Below are 13262 nucleotides of genomic sequence, written 5' to 3'. Positions count from 1 at the left end.
ATTTTCATTTAGTATAATATTTCTAAAATACTTCCACTTCGTTCCCATCATTAAATACGCTGTAATATCATTGCATGTATGCGTTCTCAATACAACACCGTTTATTAACAACAGATATGCAGATGTACACTAATGGCCATTAAAATTGCTACACCAAGAAGAAATGCAGATGATAAACGGGTATTCATTGGACAAATATATTATACTAGAACTGACATGAGCTTACATTTTCACTCAATTTGGGTGCATAGATCCTGAGAAATCAGTACCCAGAACAACCACCTCTGGCCGTGATAACGGCCTTGATATGCCAGGGCATTGAGTCAGAGCTTGGATGGCGTGTACAGGTACAGCTGCCCATGCAGCTTCAACACGACACCACAGTTCATCAAGAGTAGTGACTGCCGTATTGTGACGAGCCAGTTGCTCGGCCACCATTGACCTGACGTTTTCAATTGTTGAGAGATTTGGCAAATGGTTCAAATGGCTCTGAGCACTATGGGACTTAACATCCATCGTCATCAGTCCCCTAGAACTTAGAACTACTTAAACCTAACTAACCTAAGGACAGCACACAACACCCAGCCATCACGAGGCAGAGAAAATCCCTGACCCCGCCGGGAATCGAACCCGGGAACCCGGGCGTGGGAAGCGAGAACGCTACCGCACGACCACGAGACGCGGGCGTTGAGAGATTTCGGGAATGTACTGGCCAGGGCAGCAGTCGAACAGTTTCTGTATCCAGAAAGGCCCGTACAGGACTTGCAACATGCGGTCGTGCTTTATCCTGCTGAAATGTAGGGTTTCTCAGGGATCGAATGAAGGGTAGAGCCACGGGTCGTAACACATCTGAAATGTAACGTCCACTGTTCAAAGTGCCGTCAATGCGAACAAGAGGTGACCGAGTCGTGTAACCAATGGCACCCCATATCATCACGCCGGGTGATACGCCAGTATGGCGATGACGAATACACGCTTCCAATGTGCGTTCACCGCGATGTCGCCAAACACAGATGCGACCATCATGATGCTGTAAACAGAACCTGGATTCATCCGAAAAAATGACGTTTCGCCATTCGTGCACCCAGGTTCGTCGTTGAGTACACCATCGCAGGCGTTCCTCTCTGTGATGCAGCGTCAAGGGTAACCGCAGCCATGGTCCCCGAGCTGATAGTACACGCTGCTGCAAACGTCGTCGAACTGTTCGTGCAGATGATGGTTGTTTTGCAATCGTCCCCATCTGTTGACTCAGGGATCGAGACGTGCCGGCACGATCCGTTACAGCCACGCGGATAAGATGCCTGTCATCTCGACTGCTAGTGATTCGAGGCCGTTGGGATCCAGCACGGCGTTCCGTATTACCCTCCTGAACCCACCGGTTCCGTATTCTGCTAACAGTCATTGGATCTCGACCAACGCGAGCAGCAATGTCGCTATACGCTAAACCGCAATCGCGATAGACTACAATCCGACCTATATCAAAGTCGGAAACGTGATGGTACGCATTTCTCCTCCTTACACGAGGCATCACAACAACGTTTCACCAGGCAACGCCGGTCAACTGCTGTTTGTGTATGAGAAATCGGTTGGAAACTTTCCTCATGTCAGCACGTTGTAGGGGTCGCCACCGGCGCCAATCTTATGTGAATGCTCTGAAACTCTAATCATTTGCATATCACAGCATCTTCTTGCTGTCGGTTAAATTTCGCGCCTGTAGCACGTCATCTTCGTGGTGTAGCAGTTTTAATGGCAAGTAGTGTATATACACTATGGTGACGAAACTCATGGGATAGCGATATGCTCGTATTTAGATGGCGGTAGTATTGAGCACACAAGGTATAAAAGGGCAGGACAATGGCAGAGCTATCATTTATATTCGGGTGATTCACGTGAAAGATTTCCAACATCATTGTGACCGCACGCGGGAATTAACAGACTTTGAACGCGGAGTGTTACTTGGAGCTAGACGCATGGGACATTTCATTTTGGAAACCGTCAGTGTTAAGAGAGCGCCGAAAATAATTTGTTGACTGTTAGCACTAAACACGTCGTATCAATCAACGACACTCACGGTAAAAAATGGTTCAAATGGCTCTAAGCACTATAGGACATAACATCTAAGGTCATCAGCCCACTAGGCTTAGAACTACTTAAACCTAACTAGCCTAAGGACATCCCAAACATCCATGCCCGAGATAGGATTCGAACCTGCGACCGTAGCAGCAGCGCGTTTCCCGACTGAAGCGCCTAGAACCGCTCGGCCACAGCGGTCGACCTAACGGTAAAGCGTAACCTAAAATTTTCACATTTAAAATCATGGTAGATGTTTAAACGCATTGAAACGGGGCTCCTCATATATATATTACTAAATGACTAAAATCCTTGATCCAAGATCTTCTAACCAACGGATTACAGGGCCCACGAAATTTATTTTACGACATCTACAAGCAAGCATGTTTGAATGAACAGGCACTGTAAAATAAACTGTCTAATATGTGCCTAGACGGGCAAAACGCCGATAATAATAACACTGAACGTGTTGTTGCCTCAATCTCCCTTTTTCCGGAATCTAAGCAATTTTGCGGCTGATGCAGTCAATGTGGCGTATGGAGGTTTTGATTGGTCTGGGGAGCGTGTGTAGGTAGTCGAAGCTGTTAAGGCGACTGGTCGCGTTAAGTGAGAAATAAGGGTTCGAGTCCCAGGCCGGCACACATTTCCGTGTGCCACTAATAATTCGTGATACCCGAAAAATCTGTGAGTGTTTCATGTAATTAGTGACCTAATTTAAAAAGTTAAAATACTGTCATAGTCTATTCAGTAAGAGGTACAATCTTACGTTAAACGTCCAACACGATAATTCGAGTACTAAAGTTAGAAACTGTATATGCAGTTTGACGTATCGTTAACTCACAGCGCGCAAATTACCCCGATTATAATCATCCAGTATTTGAGAATCAGAGCATTTAGCGACTTCTATCAAACTTTACATATAATTTCGAATCTTTTCGAAACTTTTTCTCGCTTGAACTTCCAAAGAATAATGAAAGGAAAAGGTTTATCACTTAACTACATTTTCACTATTCATGCAGCACAACTTCAGCATCAGGTAAGACGTTTTAATTTATTTCTTCTTTGCTACTAACTCCGCTCGCAACACATTTTGCGGGTAGTGACCACGTATGCCAACTCTCCCGCGATATCTGAGCGTGTTAATGCCCGCTTCTGGGATTTGGGAGGCACGTCGGCTCCGTATCAAATCCAACCGACAGATTAATGACATGGACTACTGAACCGGCCAGCGTAGATGTGGTTTTTGGGCGGTTTTCCTCATCCAGCTAGGTGAATACCGGGTTGGTACCCAAGTCCCGCCTCATTTACACGATTGGCAAACGTTTCGAAAACGTTCACACAGTTTCACATGGGTGACACAACAAGGAGACAATTTTGGTAGCCTACACATATTACTATCAGGGGGCAGCACGGTAGCGACAGGACGGTCACCTGGCCACCCATTAAATCAACCGTGCCAGTTCCGAAATATAACCATGGCGTCCCTGCGTAGATGCGGGACAAGGGCAAAGAACGAGACCACTGAACTACTGTACCTGTAAAATCATATCATTGTACGACATATAGTTCAGGAGATATGACTTCAGAATCATTGCGATGCGTGAAACGGACTTTTCACACCTGTGAGTTCGATCTGTAAAGAATTGGGTGTGGGGGGTTACTGGCATCGATACAAGAAGCAAGAACCTACTGTCCTTTTGGTGACTTACAAAAAACGACAGGTGACCTGTACCTTTAACAAGGCAATCTACATATACACTACGTAAGCCATTTTACGGCGTATATACCATCACATCGCTCCCTAACTTTGTCATAATGATTTGATGAACAATCCATCCTTGGCATACACCCATTAAAATAAATCGCTGGTTGTTGACTCAGGAGTCCTCAAGGGCACAGTCCGCAGCTCGTGGTCTCGCGGTCGCGTTCTCGCTTCCCGAGCACGGGGTCCTGGGTTTGATTCCCGGCGGGGTCAGGGATTTTCACCTGCCTCGAGATGACTGGGTGTCTGTGTTGTACTCATCATTTCATCATCATTCATGAAAGTGGCGAGATTGGACTGAGCAAAGGTTGGGAATTTGTGCGGGCGCTGATAACCGCGCAGTTGAGCGACCCACAATCCAAACATCATCATCATCATCATCATCATCATCGAGGGTACAGAGACGCGTGCGTTTCATCATTCACGGCGTGGCCAGTCTGGCACTCTAGTGGAATGCAGCCAAATGCCCATGAACCTTAGAGAAGACTAAATTACTAACATCTTCCTCTAGTTGAGGCATAAGTCATTATAATAACTTTCTGGTGCGGACGAGGTCACCGACAGTAGCCTCTGTAAGAAAATAAGGTCGCCTTATCTTTGCGTGTGTTTATCGTTCAAAACACAAACATTTTGGTGCACCTACCATGACTCACAGTGATATGTGAACTTTCAGTGCGCCAAATCCTAACGACCTGATTAATGAATTTTCCTCCCGGTGGAACGTAGCTTAAAGATGAACGCTAACCGGTCAACTCTTGTGGAAAGACGCAAGCTGTAAGTTTAGCTTTGTGTGGGTGAGCTGCACCTATATGAAGGAATAGAGAAAAATTAGTGTTTCATGTCTCGTCGATAACTAAGTCATTAGAGACGGAGCAGAAGATCGGATTAAGGGAACGGTGGGGAAGGAATCTTTTCAAAGGAATCATTCCGGCATTTGTCTGCAGCGATTTAGGGAAATCAGAGGAAACCTAAATGCGAATCGCCGGACGCAGTTTTGAAGCACCGCCCTCGCGAATTCAAGTCCAAAGTGGTAACCAATGCTCGCCCGGTTGCAGTTGTACGTTTTTCGGGTAGTCTCATAGAATACATCGTAATGTAGCTTGTGGTATGAATAGCTAACGTCCTCGAATGTTTATTTTCATTTATTTATTCATTTTTTCATAAACGTATGGTTCTTTTCTACCGCGGATGATCAAGACGATCCAGAGGATACGAGCTGCTGATACCTATGGTGGCGCTAGTCAGTACGCGTGTGACAGCATGCGTTACCATTATATTCCAAAACGCCGCCCATAAGAAACGGGATTAAAAAAAAAATGGTTCTGAGCACTATGGGACTCAACTGCTGTGGTCATAAGTCCCCTAGAACGTAGAACTACTTAAACCTAACTAATCTAAGGACATCACACACATCCATGCCCGAGGCAGGATTCGAACCTGCGACCGTAGCGGTCGTGCGGTTCCAAACTGTAGCGCCTTCAACCGCTCGGCCACTCCGGCCGGCGAAACGGGATTCTTCCGGGGCTCATACGTCGTGTTCTGTTGGTGATATAAACGTGTTTTGGATAGCCCTTGGTGTAGGGACCATTTGTATACCCAACAGCAGCTCACTATCGTAGAGTACAGGATCAAAGTTTAAACAGTAACACTTCCTACAGCTAATGTAAATGGAGCAAATCGGTTGGTTCTTTCTGCATTATATTTACCTATGGTGCGCCTTAAGGGGCTTATGGAGGCACTATTTATCTCATGGGCAGTTCATCAGAAAACTCAAAAAACCTGGTTTTTCGGTATCAAAACCGAGCAGCGGATTCCAAGATGGCCAAGCTCAGTAAATGGCTGTAATTTTTACGATATATTCCTAAGACATCCATCTCGAGCAACCTTCACAATTTTCGTGATGTCTTTATCCGTTTCCGAGTTACAGAACTTCAAAATTACCCTACTTGAACACATAAAATACGCACTTAAAATTCGGTGTGAGGTGAAAACGTAATTTATAAAACGACGCAGCACAGAAAAATCTGCTGTAAAGTACCTCTGTTATAATCAGAAGGGTTCTGGAAACCACATGTTACAGTTCTGAAGCATGTGCAAAATTTTTGTGCACCTAAAATCCTATCTGAGGTGCAAAATTAGTTTTGCATTATTTCAATTTACACACTAGTAAACTATCAAAATTTTAGTGATTAATGAAGTTCTTTTCATATGAGTGATATGTCCAGAGGGTCATATAGAGGGAACCAGCGGGAAAGGGCTCCTATCGGAGCACAAAAAAAGGCGAATGTGCACCTGTCTGAAAGATTCTGACTGAAAAGTGGGGTTCCACCCGCCTCCTTCTGTCTTCCTCCGTATATTCAAAAATATTCCCAAACATTTTGGCATCCGGACACATTCACGCCTTTTTGTGCTGCGAGAGAAGGACACAGTGGGAGTGAGAAAGAGACGGAAAAGTAATAAATACTGGAAGATAACAGACGGTGTTTATGGTATAGAAAGAGCAAAGGAGACAGCGACACTGTGGGAGAAAGAGAGGGACACAGTGGCAGTCGAACGTAATAGGCCGTGAGTGAACAGAGCTAGGAAAAGAGTGAAGAAGACAATGCCAGAGGGAGAGAAATAAAGAGAAGGAGCAAATGGAAATCGGTGAGAGCCAATGATAATGAGAGACAGAGTCTGTGAGAATGACAACGAGGAAGAGGGAGATAGTGACAGTGAGAAGAGAGAACAGTAGAGAAAAGGAAAGCAGTAAGAGACTATAAGAGGGAAACAGCGACAGTGAGACAGTAGTAGCAGGACAGAACGAAGGAGAGTGTGGCTAGAGACAGGAGGCAGTGACAGAGAGACCAGAGAAGGTAATGACATTGAGTTCGGCTGAGTGAATGAGTGGGAATGCACAAGTGAGAGTGGGTGGGTATTAGCGACTTGCAACTATGGGCTAGTGGGTATGAGCGAGTTACAGTTACGGCAGCTTGTGGGAGTTGCTCGTTAAAAGAGCGCAAACATGTTCGCGTGCCAAAATTTTTGGAAAAAATTTTAAAGGCGCTGGGGAAGGAAGAGTGCGGCATCTGGTACTACACTTTTTAGTCAGTCTTTTGAATAAGAATATATTCCCCTTTTTTTTGCTCCAATAGGAACATTTTTTGTTGGTTTAAATTTGTTCGAAGGTTTTTCTGCACTTCTTCTACAACAATCACTTTCATGCAAATTTCCTCACACGAAATGCTTGCTCTTGCTGCTGTGGGTTCCACAGTCTGTAACAAGGTATTGGTTCGGACTCATTGATTGCTCACATCTTTCATTGCCCATGTAAAGGACTATTGCATTGCGTCCCATCTAACCACTGCACGTCGCCGTGGTGAAACTGCACTGGAAGGCAAAACATACACTTCTCACAACGTACCATCGCCTTACGGAATCACTCAAAGCGTGTTTGAATTTCGTCTTTACCCCGAATGGTGAATATTTTACACTTTCTACACTGCACTGTGTATTTCATTAGAATAAATTCATTTCTCATAAAATACACGTTACGGGTATGAAGTGCTAATAATAATCGTATATCGCGCCAGTGGAAGCAAGAGGCAGGCGGAGGGGGAGAAGGTATGGTGCAAAACCTTTCCCATATTAGACATCATGAAACGCTACAAACGTAATCTTCCTTCTTTTGTTCATAACTTCAGAAACCTAGTATAATTACGCCCCAACTTGGTGGAAGTAGGAATGTTTTGTTTATGGTAATGTTTGCTGAAAGTTGACTATCCCACGAGCAAAATTTTAGATTTCGCATGTATATATCTATAACGTTTTCTTTAAAGAGTTTACATATACAACCAGTTAATGGTAATACCAGAGAACGATATTGTTTCATATTTTACTAAGTTATTCAGTACAATTGCTAGAACCTTCGAAGAATATTCAAGAAGCCTTCTTGCTAAAACTTTTGATAACTTTACATTGTCAAGCGGTCGCACATCCAAGAAACGTTCGTGGAAAATGACTTCGATCGCGGACGCCAACGAACAAGCAATATTCTATATCTTTCGCGTTTCCAAGCATGCGTGTCAATTTGTACCTCTCTCTCTACATTATTCCGTGATTTATTCAGTTTTCAAATTTATACTGTCTTTTTGATCACCCGGTATTAATGACGCGTATTACGCTATTTAACGTTTGACGATAAGCGGCAGTTCTTAAATGTCTACAATGTATGTATGAGCTTCCAGTATTAGAATGAGAAAAAGTGAACAAAAGCGTAATTCTATTTTTCTACTAATCTATATGAGGCAATTTTCTATCCGTAAATCAAGTAAATTGTATGGCTCGTCACATATTCCTGGATACATAATAAAACAGTTGCCAGAATTGCGGCAGCTAGTGCAAGTTCTCGAACAGATGCTGTTGTGTACGTTGTTGTGCCGCGATAACACTGAAGCGCTCAGTCAGGGAATAACCTTGGTGGTGGGAGGTGACTTTTCTCTTGACATTAACCGTGCGAAAGGAGAGAAAGTGAAGTCAAGTTCTTCATCTCCAGACCGTGCTTCGATGTCCCGGGTGGAATTCCTCTGACCAGTGTCTCGGGAAAAGCAGGCGCGGCCCCCTGTGTGCTATTTGAGAAGACCGTGAATGTGCCGTCTCGAACGACCTGAATGTCGGTGAGGACGACTGACTGTCTTGCTCCTTGTACTCAAGTCTTTGCGAAGATAAAGCGGAGAACAAATTTGTTACGATCCCTGCAAAACTACGCTTCCCGTTGATGTAGATTTAAGCCAGTTATGCTCGAATGCATTGCTTCAGGGCGATACTCATATATACATACAGATTATAAAAACGTATGTATACCAATCAGCCAAAACATTATGGCCACCGACCTATTATCGATATAAACCTAGCGAGGAATGGGTAGTCAGACGCATGCACGGTGCATCTAGTATCAGTGAGCGTGTTGTCCGCGTGTAGAAAGGGGAAGGCACGCGATCTATCTGAGTTTGACCGAGGGCAGATTTTGATGGCCCGGAGGTTCAGCACGAACATTTCCAAAACTGCATGACTTGTCTGGTGTTCGAGGAGTACTGTGGTGAGTGTCTTCAACACGTGGCGAAACCAAGGTGGAACCACATCCGACGTCATGGTGTTGGCCGGTCACCACTCATTACAGATGTCGGACGTCGTAGGTTGGGCAGAGTGGTAAAACAGGACAGGCGACGAAGTGTAGCGGACCTAACGTTAGACTTTAGTGCTGGGCAGAGTACATGTGTGTCTGAACACACAGTGCACCAAACACTCCTAACGATGGTCCTCTGCAGCCGAGGATCCATGCATGTGCCAACTTTAACATCACGACATCGGCAGCTACGACTGAAATGGGCACGTGACCATCGCCACTGGACGTTGGTGCAGTGGTAGAGCGTTACATGATCTGATGAATCGCGATACCTTGTTCATCATGCCGGTGTGATGGTGGGAATCCGTGGTCTTCCAGACGAATAGCTCCTTTACACCTGTACTGCGGGACAGAGACAAGCTGGCGCCGGCACCGTTATGCTGTGGGGAACATTCACATGGGCGCCAACGGATTCAGTGGAGCTCGTGCAAGGCGCCATGACGGCCAAGGAGTTTCGTACACTGGTTGCACCCCACGTGAACCCCTTCATGACGATCATCTTTCCCGACGTCAGTGGCATTTTTCAATAAGATTATGCGCCATGTGACAAGGCCAGGAGTGTGATGGAGTGGTTCAAGGAACACGTTGTGTGTTTCAGCTGATGTGCTGGCCCCCAAACTCGCCAAATCTGAACCAGATCGAACACGTCTGGGATGTGATTGAATTTGACGTCAGAGCTGATTGCCCTCCTCCCCGGAATTTACGGGAATTAGATAACTTGTGTGGGCGGATGTGGTGCCAACTCCCTCCAGCAACCTACTAAGGCCTCATTGCTTGCCGCGCGGGGTAGCCGTGCGGTCTAGGGCGCCTTGTCACGGTCCATGGAGCTCCCTCGTCAGAGGTTCGAGTCCTCCCTCTGGCATGGTTCTGTGTGTTGTCATTAGCGTAAGTTAGTTTAAAGTAGTTTAAGCAATGCGTAAGCTTAGGGACCGATGACCTCAGCAGTTTGGTCCCATAAGACCTTACCACAAATTTCCAATTTTTTCCTCATTGCTTCCAAATGGTTAAAATGGCTCTAAGCACTATGGGATTTAACACCTGAGGTCATGAGTCCCCTAGACTTAGAACTACTTAAACCTAACTAACCTAAGGACATCACACACATACATGCCCAAGGGAGGATTCGAACCTGCGACCGTAGCAGCAGCGCGGTTCTGGACTGAAGCGCCTACAACCGCTCGACCACAGCGCCCGGCTGCTCATTGCTTACATGATACGACGTGTCTCTGCTGTTATCTTTGCCAAATTTGGACATACCGGCTATTAGGTAGGTGATCATAATGTTCTGGCTGATTAATGTATGTGTACAAATGCGTGTAAACGTCTTAAATTTATGTGAAATATATGTGACATATGCGTATGGTGGTCAAAGCCAGAAGTGAAAGGATCCTCGTAAACCTCGGGATTGGTTTCAGTCAAACTTGGTACATGTATTACTTATTATCTGGAAAGAAACACTGTGGGGATAAAAACCAGCAACTTCCTTTTGGCGTGGGAGTGATAACATGGAGGAAATGGACGGAGAGAGGGGGAAAATACAGAGAGAGGGGAAAGGAGAAGATAAACTAATAGGAGATTGGATTATATGCATACCTGGCCACCCGGTACTCAGGTAGTATGCCGATAAAATTCTCTCGAGCTGCCAGCCGCGTCAAGTGAATATTTCGTATGACGTTATCAGCTGTTGTTTAGTGTTGAGAACGCTTCTGCTACTTTTGAAATGGTGATATTTTTCGTGTCTTATTAAAACAGTTTCTGTTGTATATTGTTAATAATACTACTGTAGTAATCGGCTTATATATATATATATATACAGGGTGTTACAAAATGGCACGGCCAAACTTTCAGAAACCATTCCTCACACACAAAGAAAGAAAATATGTTATGTGGAAATGTGTCCGGAAACGCTTACTTTCCATGTTAGAGCTCATTTTATTACTTCTCTTCAAATCACATTAATCATGGAATGGAAACACACAGCAACAGAACTTACCAGCGTGACTTCAAACACTTTGTTACAGGAAATGTTCAAAATGTCCTCCGTTAGCGAGGATACATGCATCCACCCTTCGTCGCATGGAATCCCTGATGCGCTGATGCAGCCCTGGAGAATGGCGTATTGTATCACAGCCGTCCACAATACGCGCACGAAGAGTCTCTACATTTGGTACCGGGGTTGCGTAGACAAGAGATTTTAAATGCCCCCATAAATGGAAGTCAAGAGGGTTGAGGTCAGGAGAGCGTGGAGGCCATGGAATCGGTACGCCTCTACCAATCCATCGGTCACCGAATCTGTTGTTGAGAAGTGTACCAACACTTCGACTGAAATGTGCTTTTTGTAACACCCTGTACATATATATGGGCGTGTGTGGGTTGTACGAGCGTGTGCGCTCGCGCGCTTAGATGTTGAGTAGAACATAGAAAATATTGTGCTTTTCATTTATAATTCTATAACATAATTTCGTCCCGTGTATGTTTTCGTCAGAGAATGGTCGAGAAAGAAAGGCAGTGTGGCAAAAATGTAATCTCTTGTCCGGAAAGTATCTCCATTCACTACTATCTGCCTAAGCTGTTCGGTCATTAGTACAGGGTTATTACAAATGATTGAAGCGATTTCACAGCTCTACAATAACTTTATTATATGAGATATTTTCACAATGCTTTGCACACACATACAAAAACTCAAAAAGTTTTTTTTAGGCATTCACAAATGTTCGATATGTGCCCCATTAGTGATTCCGCAGACATCAAGCCGATAATCAAGTTCCTCCCACACTCGGCGCAGCATGTCCCCATCAATGAGTTCGAAAGCATCGTTGATGCGAGCTCGCAGTTCTGGCACGTTTCTTGGTAGAAGAAGTTTAAACACTGAATCTTTCGCATAACCCCACAGAAAGAAATTGCATGGGCGTTAAGTCGGGAGAGCGTGGAGGCCATGACATGAATTGCTGATCATGATCTCCACCAAGACCGATCCATCGGTTTCCCAATCTCCTGTTTAAGAAATGCCGAACATCATGATGGAAGCGCGGTGGAGCACCATCCTGTTGAAGTCGGCGCTGTCGGTCTCCAGTTGTGGCATGAGCCAATTTTCCAGCATGTCCAGATACACGTGTCCTGTAACGTTTTTTTCGCAGAAGAAAAAGGGACCGTAAACTTTAAACCGTGAGATTGCACAAAACACGTTAACTTTTGGTGAGTTGCGAATTTGCTGCACGAATGCGTGAGGATTCTCTACCGCCCAGATTCGCACATTGCGTCTGTTCACTTCACCATTAAGAAAAAATGTTGCTTCATCACTGAAAACAAGTTTCGCACTGAACGCATCCTCTTCCATGAGCTGTTGCAACCGCGCCGAAAATTCAAAGCGTTTGACTTTGCCATCGGGTGTCAGGGCTTGTAGCAATTGTAAACGGTAAGGCTTCTGCTTTAGCCTTTTCCGTAAGATTTTCCAAACCGTCGGCTGTGGTACGTTTAGCTCCCTGCTTGCTTTATTCGTCGACTTCCCCGGGCTACGCGTGAAACTTGCCCGCACGCGTTCAACCGTTTCTTCGCTCACTGCAGGCCGACCCGTTGATTTCCCCTTACAGAGGCATCCAGAAGCTTTAAACTGTGCATACCATCGCTGAATGGAGTTAGCAGTTGGTGGATCTTTGTTGAACTTCATCTTGAAGTGTCGTTGCACTGTTATGACTGACTGATGTGAGTGCATTTCAAGCACGACATACGATTTCTCGGCTCCTGACGCTCTCGAGCGCCCTGGCGGCAGAAACCTGAAGTGCGGCTTCAGCCGAACAAAACTTTATGAGTTTTTCTACGTATCTGTAGTGTGTCGTGACCATATGTCAATGAATGGAGCTACAGTGAATTTATGAAATCGCTTCAATCATTTGTAATAGCCCTGTACGTAGTGGCTGTCCGCCGGTCATCACGTGCGCGCCCCACGATGCTCCGTGTTTAAATCGGCGCCAGCGGTCGCGCGTCCTGCGAGCAGGTGAATTCGCTGTGTGCACCTCTGTGACGAATGTGTTTGGTGTACCGGGAATTCGGTGAGTAATATTACATCGTACAAGAAGTCACGTACCGTGCAATGCACGTTTGATAGAATTTCCCGAGACCCAAGATTTTGAGATTCGTGCATGGATTAGAGATTGAAATCACCGGAAGAAAATATTGCAGGAACGCAACTGGATTTTCCGTTCTATTCTTGTTTTCTGAATTGCTTGCACCTGATACTCCAGAGCGGATAGTCTCCCTAAATAATGG

Source organism: Schistocerca piceifrons, chromosome 1 (genome assembly GCF_021461385.2).
Source record: "Schistocerca piceifrons isolate TAMUIC-IGC-003096 chromosome 1, iqSchPice1.1, whole genome shotgun sequence".
Lineage (NCBI taxonomy): Eukaryota > Metazoa > Arthropoda > Insecta > Orthoptera > Acrididae > Schistocerca > Schistocerca piceifrons.
The sequence above is the reverse complement of the archived record's forward strand: the minus strand, read 5'-3'. Positions refer to the sequence as shown.